Source organism: Physeter macrocephalus, chromosome 16 (genome assembly GCF_002837175.3).
Source record: "Physeter macrocephalus isolate SW-GA chromosome 16, ASM283717v5, whole genome shotgun sequence".
Taxonomy (NCBI): Eukaryota; Metazoa; Chordata; class Mammalia; order Artiodactyla; family Physeteridae; genus Physeter; species Physeter macrocephalus.
In genome coordinates this window covers 9,116,065-9,124,734 of record NC_041229.1, presented here as the reverse complement: position 1 = coordinate 9,124,734, position 8,670 = coordinate 9,116,065, and positions in this window count along the sequence as shown.

Here is an 8,670-nt window from a genome sequence, read left to right as displayed (position 1 = left end):
ATTTTGGAGATTAATCCTTTGTCAGTTGCTTCGTTTGCAAATATTTTCTCCCATTCTGAGGGTTGTTGTTTCATCTTGTTTATGGTTTCCTTTGCTGTGAAAAAAGCTTTTAAGTTTCATTAGGTCCCATTTGTTTATTTTTGTTTTATTTCCATTTCTCTAGGAGGTGAGTCAAAAAGGATTTTGCTCTGATTTATGTCATAGAGTAATGAAAACAAAAACAAAAATAAACAAATGGGACCTAATTAAACTTAAAAGCTTTTGCACAGCAAAGAAACCATAAACAAAACCAAAAGATAGCCCTCATAATGGAAGAAAATATTTGCAAACAAAGCAACTGACAAGGGATTAATCTCCAAAATATACAAACAGCTCATGCAGCTCAATATCAAAAAAACAACCCAATCAAAAAAATGGGTGGAAGATCTAAATAGACATTTCTCCAAAGAAGACATACAAATGGCCAAAAAGCACATGGAATTGGTAGAGCCACTATGGAGAACAGTATGGAGGTTCCTTAAAAAACTAAAAATAGAGCTACCGTATGATCCAGCAGTTCCACTCCTGGGCATATATACAGAGACAACCATAATTTGAAAAGATACATGGGCCACAATGTTTGTTGCAGCACTATTTATAATAGCCAGGACATGGAAGCAACCTAAATTTCCATCAACAGATGAATGGATAAAGAAGATGTGGTACATATATACAATGGAATATTACCCAGCCATAAAAAAGAATGAAATAATGCCATTTGCAGGAACATGGATGGACCTAGAGATTGTCATACTGAGTGAAGTAAGTCAAAGACAAAGACAAGTATATGATGTCACTTATGTGTGGAATCTAAAAAAAGGGTACAAATGAACTTATCTACAAAGCAGAAATAGAGTTACAGATGTAGAAAACAAACTTATGGTTACCAGGGGGTAAGGGGGGGGATAAATTGGGACATTGGGATTGACATATACACACTACTATATATAAAATAGATAACTAATAAGGACCTACTGTATAGCACGGGGAACTCTGCTCAATACTCTGTAATGGCCTATATGGGAAAAGAATCTAAAAAAAAGTGGATATATGTATAATTGATTCACTTTGCTGTACAGCAGAAACTAACACAACATTGTAAATCAACTATACTCCAATAAAAATTTAAAATAAAATAAAATGCTATGCAAGTTTAGAGGAGGGCTTTCCACATACCACCACTTACATTTCAGTTTATCACAGGAATTGCACAGTATCTAGTCCAGGAAAAACAAACCTTCCATCTCTTAGAATTTGAACCTGACAGTAAAGAACAATCCCCATCAGTTAAGAACAGTTGTTTTCCAAAATTGCTAAATTGTTGGTATTCTCCTTGATATCCCCTGTCCTCCATCGTCGTCTCAGCTCTCTTTCAGCCTCCTGGTACCCTCAGACTGACCCTGAGGCCTTGTGTCTTGATCCCCCTTTCATCCCACTGAACTTACCAACATTTGTTTCCCTGTTTTGCTTGCTTTGCTCTTTTCCTAACTCCCCCTCTCTCATGACAAAATTATCCCTCTATGTCCCAGACTCTTAGAATCTTCTTGAGCTCAGTGACAGCTAATTGGGGGCCTCATAGATTTGAAGCAATACTAAAAATCATCTACTCCTGTGATTCACAAACCTAGCTGTACAATTGAATTATGTAAGTATATGCTTATTAAAAGTAGGTACCCTGCTGCTCTAATCCAGACATATAAATCAGAATTTCCAGGAGGGGGACTTTATAATTTGTTTTCTCTTCTAAATCTCCCCTGGTGATCTGAATATTAAGCCAGGTTTGGGATACTCTGATCTAATACTCCCACCCCATATCTTCCAGATAGGAAAATTCAGGCCCAACGAATCACAGAGCTGGTTGGTGGTAGAGTCTGGAATAAAACATGGGTCTCTAACCTCTGCAGTTGAAGAGAGTCTTGAGCTTATCCAGAAGAAGCCCACTTGGTCTTTAGCTTGACTGAAATGCAGAGTACAAGTAAAGGACATAATTGGACATCAGACCTGGAATAGCACCCCAGGGTCATACTAGGGAGAGACTTGAATGTCATGATAGGAAAAGTGTATGCAGTGTGAATCCATGGAACATTTTGAACAGGAGAGTGAATGACATGATCAGATGTGCTGAGAAAGACCAGTTAGTCTCATGGGCTATTGGGTGTCAATGACTTGATGCCACAGTCCCTCCAGGCATTATGTTTCATCTTGTATTCCAGACAAGATGCCTTAACTCAAAGCACAGCAATGAGATAAGGGACAAGGGATTGACTTTCAGAATAAATAACAGGTAAATGGAACAAAAGGCCTTTCTAAGTTTACATTACAAATCATATAATGTGGGTCTTGCCTTATATCTGTGGTATCCTCTACCTTCCACTCTGAACATTTTCACAAGGCCCTGAGTTCAGGTGCCATCACCAGGCTCTCTGTGTTGGACACCTTTTATGCCTCATTTCATATTACTCAGCCTATGCTTTCAGCTTCTACTGTTGCTCTGGCAGCTGGCTGCATGCAGTTGTAGCCAAACAAGAGTTTCTCAGCTACACCACTACATACGCACTGCTTTTTGTGCTAGGATGTCTCTGCCACCACCTGCGGAACATCTGTGGGAATCTGCTCAGCCATTCTGGTGCATGTGCAAACCTGGAAGTGTAAAGGAGTTAACACGCCCTAGAGCCAGTGAATAAATGCTCCCCTCTTGTGTGTCTCTAGTGGTTCATTATTCATAGTATCTCAAAGGGCCTCAGAGAGATTGATCCTCAATTTCCCATTAGGGTAAACAGCCCAATAACCCACCCTTGGATTGGTTTTCTATCCTGTCCTGTTTCACTTTTCCTTTATCCTGAGATCGTTTCCAAAAATAAGCTACCTGCACACAGATCCTTGCCTCCAGCATGGCTTTTTGTGGAAACCCCAGCTAAGGTATTCCTAAAACAGTATTTGGAGCAGGTCTGACCAAAGTGTTCCTCATTCCACCTGGGAGAAGCAGCCTCCCCCAAAGCTGTTTGATTCCAGGCAGAAAACTAAATGTGAATCATGAATTTGTTGAGTACCTGAAATTCCATTTTGCAGAAAGTTTGGAGTATGTTCTATGAAAATGCCAAAAAGCCAGAAGGAGTAGGATCTCAAATCATCATCAGGTCACAGCCTAATGGAGATTAGCAAAAAAATCCTATAGTGCCTTGTCCTGAGATCTGCTGCAGCTCTCCTCCCAACATATCTTTGTTTTTGTGAACATCCATATCCCTCCAGGAACATGAAGGATGGGCACTAGGTTTATTCAATGTATCTTTAAATCGAACATAGAACCTGGCTTGCAGCAACTCACAACATGTTCATTAATCTCAGATTCCCAGTCTCTTCATCTGCAGAATGAGGGTAATGATAATAATTCACAGGGTTGTTGTGAGAGTTAAATCAAATAATGGAAGACTTTCGCAAAGAGGCGGACACATAGAAAAGGCTTTATAAATGTTATAAGAAATATACATAAAATATGTATAATTTAGAAAGGAATAAGGAAGGGAAAAAGCTCATTAAGAGGTAGATGAACCTGAAAGGGGCAAGAGGAGTTCATACAGGATGGAAGAGGAAGAGAGCTGACAGAAATGAGAGGAGCTCTGAAATAATATTTTTTTTCTTCAAAATTTTATGTAAGGCCCATCTTTCCAACACAACTTAATCCACAGACAGGCTCAAGGTCCTTGAATATTTCACCTGTCCCTACTTCCTGTCCAAAACCAATGCTTTATTTTCAAATAACCACACTCTACCGTACCACAAAGACCAAATCACAAAGTCAGGTGAGCTTTGCTTTACAGTCTCCAATCTTCTCTTTCTGTACCCACTTCTAGTCTCGGTAAAAATTCCTTTTCCCCAGACACTCACGGTCCTAAGCTTTCTTTACCTTCAATTCTGTGTCAGAACCAACTCTCTAGAAAGATCTCACAGATGCATCAACAGTCGACTAAAGCTTATGGGAGATCACAAACATTCCACACCCTCTTCTAGGTGTTATTTTTAATGAAGACCAAATCTTTAACCAAAAGAACACATCTCTAATTACGAACTTTCAGACAGTGCTCAATTGGTGAGAGGTACATTTTGGTCAGAATGAGGCATTTGGAGTCATCATGCACTGGGTTTATAATGAGAACCTCATTGGTAGCTGTCTGTCCTCCACTTGGCAAGCCAATTATAATCCCTGTGTCAGTCCTTTGTATGTGCGTGTGTGGGTGTCATGTGTGAGTGTTGTGTGACACTTGCACATACCCGGTGCTCGCCAGTCCTCCATACGGGGAATATATTTTGCTCACAGCTCAATAACAAGAGGCCTCAACCATGAATCTTAACACTTAGAAATTGGCCACTGCCTTGGTGATTACAAGAAATTCCAATCCTTACTCTCACCCCCACTGTAGTCAACTCACAGTTAAAGAAAATAAATCATTATTACAAACCTGAAATGACCCTCCCAGGAAAGGGGCACCTTGGGGCACAGGAAGCAAAGAGGACCCAAGCTTCATTAAAAGTTGACTTCTCTAGGAGCCTTAGCGGATTCTTGTTTGGATAATAGAACAACCAAGGCAAGATTTCTCTGGATTTATGTCACTTCAGAGCCCGTTGCCATGGGAACTACATTTCAAAATCTTCTCAACTGGGGCTTTACTAAAGTCATGTTCCCTGAAGAGCAGATGAAGCCCAAGCAGGAAACAGTGTAGGAAGAACTATTCTTAACTGTATTCCTTTTGTTGCAGAACTGCCCTCTTTCCTAAACTTGAATCTCTCTATGGTGCTGCTTTACTTTATTTATTTCCACTTTTTCTATCTTTTTAAAATTATGATCTATTTGTGTCATTCCATGTGTGACACATGTAAATTCAATACAACGGCTCTCATGCACATGAATTAACCCTCAGATTTCTGGTGGCACGAGGTTGGCCCCAAGTGTATTGACCATCACTACCCACCAGAGGCGGCCAAGTGCAAGTTACAGTTTCATAAGAAAAGGCACAGAACCTGACCAAAGGGAAAAGATGGCAGCTGGCAGGTCTTTATTTGAAATAGCCTCAGTTAGCTCCTGAGAAAACAAATATCAGGAATTATGTGGCTCTGCATTATATTCAATCTCAATATACTCTTATTAAACATTTTCAACTCCTTAACATGCAAATCTGTGCATAAATGGTATATGTATTTAACATAGAATCCTAGAATAAGAAAAGGGAACTTGGAGGTCTATATTGGGGGTAATTAACATGTATTGAACACCTGTGTACCAAGCACTCTGCTAGTAATTTTACATACATTATGTCATTTATAGAAAATGAATAATCTACCCAAAGTGCAGATTTGGCATGCTTAAAAATATCATCCAATGGATTATAGAGTACAAGAATACTAATACTAGTACTAATATTTTATATCTTTAAGTGCTTACTATGTGCCAAAAACTATGCTAAGTGCTTTACACATATTAACTCACTTAATGTTTTTAAAAATCCTCTAAAGTAGGTACTGTTGCTCTGCTCAGCACAAGAACGTTTCCTTGACTCAGAGGAATCAGACTTGGTTATCTCTTAGGACAACCTGGTCTCCTTAAGCCTCCAGGTGTTTGTAGTGATGGAGGAATTAACAGATTAATTAGCTAGAATTAATGATCATAGGAGAAGAGTGGAGAGGAAAGATCAAGTATCAAAGGTGACTGAGATTTCAATCGCAGGACAATGAAAAAAGGAAGTAAAGATGGCAAAGACCTAGATTTAGACCTGTCAAGTGCTGAAAGTACATCTAAGAGGAATGGTCAGGAAAAGCTGTGTGAGATGGGGGCATGAGGAGGAGGTCATCAAGATGTGCATTGGGAAATCACGTAAACAGGGGTGATCACAGAAACCACAAGTCAAGGATTAAGGATGAAACTTTTCAATACAAAGGGAGGAGGAAGTTATTAGTAAATGTGACAGAGAAGGCCAGTGTGTTGGCCCTGAGCAGCCTTTGTAGTCAGATGACTTGAGTCCTGATCACATTACTCACTGGCCAGGTAAGATTATAGTGTTTGCCCCTTAGGGACCCAGTCTATAAGCAGAGAGATTAACATCTAACATATGGGATTGTTGTGGGGAGCAGTTATCATAATTTTAATAAGTAATTTTGAATTAATGAAATATCTTAGGATCTGAATTGTTGCATATCTCTCTTTATCCACTTGGTCAAATTCTGCCTTTTACTTTTCATCCACTGTTTCAGGATTGAATTTCCCCAGCTCCAGCTATATCATAAGTTACTGCAAGGCAAGATGGTATGTCAAAATACCGTTTAATTTGCACACCCAGTATTGAACACAGTGACATATTGTTCATTAATATTTACTAAGTTCAATGGAAAGAAGTGTAAATGTGGTTCAATGAAGTCCAGATTTGAAAATTGATAAGTTCAGGGATACATTTATTTTTTTCAAATATTAAGGAATTTGTTAAGAGTTTTCCTTTAAATAGCTATGTGGTAAACCCATTTCCAAAAGATAAATAATGTAGATTTCACACAAGTGGTTTTAGTATATTTTTGACATTTTAAATCTGCTCATGTTGACACTGAATGGACAGTCATGTTAGATGGTGTGTACCTATTGGGTGTGACCTCCATAAACCAGGTATTTACAAAATAGAAAGAACCTCCTGATATTTTGAGGACTGGCAAAGGAGAGTTACTCAGTGACAGAAAGAGCTGCAAAGTCTTCCCAAGTCAGGAGCTGCCCAGAGCTCAGTTTCATCATAGCCCACAGTTTGGGGCTCTTAAAATAGGAATCCATTTTTAAGTGACATTTATCTCAGGAATATGTATGCTACTATAAAAAGCAGATCACACTAACACTAGCAATGTAAAATATATGATTTCAAGGTGTGTTAAGGGCACACCATGTTCCAAGATTGTGCTAGAGGGAGAAAAATGCAAGGCCATAGCATGGCCTTATTTAAAGGCAGTTTGATGGAGGGGAGGTTATTCTAGGCATTGGTGGGGATGTCTCAATTGATTTTTTAAAAATAAATCCTAAAAATTAAGATTCACTAATTTTGTAGAAAGCAACAGACTTTCTTTGTTGGACAGAGATGTCTCAGAAATCCTAATTGCAGGATGGTGAAGACGCTGCTATTTTTTAACATCTCTACTGGTCAGGAAGGCCACAAAACCTCTGTAAAATGTACTTTTCAAAGCTTTTTCTAGGGAACTTTTCTAAAGACTAGTTTTAATCAAGATGCAATGTGATGTAGGTGAAGGAACCAGGTTTAGGAGTCTAAAGATCTAGTTGTGTGGCCTTGGAAAAGTAAAAATGGTTTTCAGTCTGTGATTTCCTCTTCCGTAAACAGGAATATCAAACCTGCTTTATCTACCTCATGATGTTATCTACAGTACACCAGGTATATTCCTTCCCTGCTCATCATTAAATGAAGTTTCTCAAATTTCCAACCTCACCTTTCTTATCCGCCTGTCCCATACAATTTCCCAGAATAATTCCATCCACTCCTGTGGTTTAAATGTCATTAACTGATGTGTTAATTATGAATTAATTGCCTTAAGTATTTAATTGTTGAAAGGACTCACAACATTCAAACGTTTTACACTCACAGAACAGCTTTATCACAAGTACAGCAGCAGCACAAGAAGGGTATGCAATGAAAGAGGTCCAGATATTTTTGGCATGGGCTTCCTTGCTCTCCCACCACTGGATTATATAAGATGCACTTTGTCACTGGGTCTTGAATCACCACCAGCATATGTGGGAAGCTTCTTGGTACCGAGAAGTCCCAAGTCTGCTCCTTTTATAATGAACTGGTCTTGCAGACATAGTCTACCTATGAGACCAGCCTGAACCGTTGAGACCCCCAGCCTCTGCCAAAACCAAGTATTATTATTGCTATAATAATTTTATTAAATTATTATAATCCAATTATTATTACCAGACAGTGTTGGCAAGCTGGTACATCCTGCCCTAAAACGGTTCAGGAGCCCATGGTTATAAAACACTATTATCTTTAGAAAATATATTCCATAGCCTTGGCCACTGGTCAGTACCATGCCTCAGGGAGCTCTGAAGATAAACATGCAATCAATCCATACTGGCTAAAATGAACCCATGCTATAAAATTGATAGCTGCCAATTATATGTGTCTAGCTCAGACTTATACCCTCTACTATCAACAGCCTATCAGACATCCCCACTTGAATATCTCAAACACCTAAAACTCAGTCATGTGGAATAAATTTCTCTTCTCCCTAAAATGTTCTCTGCTCTTATGTTATTTAATGAAGGCAAAATACAAAATTAACAAAGAAAATTAACACAGTCTTCTTATTTGCTGACCTCTCCGTCCAGCCCCAAATCATAGATATTGATAATTGAGCTGAAACTTAACTTCTCAGTAAAGATTCAAAAAGCCTGTCACTAGCCAGGACATGGAAGCAACCTAAGTGTCCATTGACAGATGAATGGATAAAGAAGATGTGGCACATATATACAATGGAATATTACTGAGCCATAAAAAGAAACAAAATTGAGTTATTTGTAGTGAGGTGGATGGACCTAGAGTCTGTCATACAGAGTGAAGTAAGTCAGAAAGAGAAAAACAAATACCATAT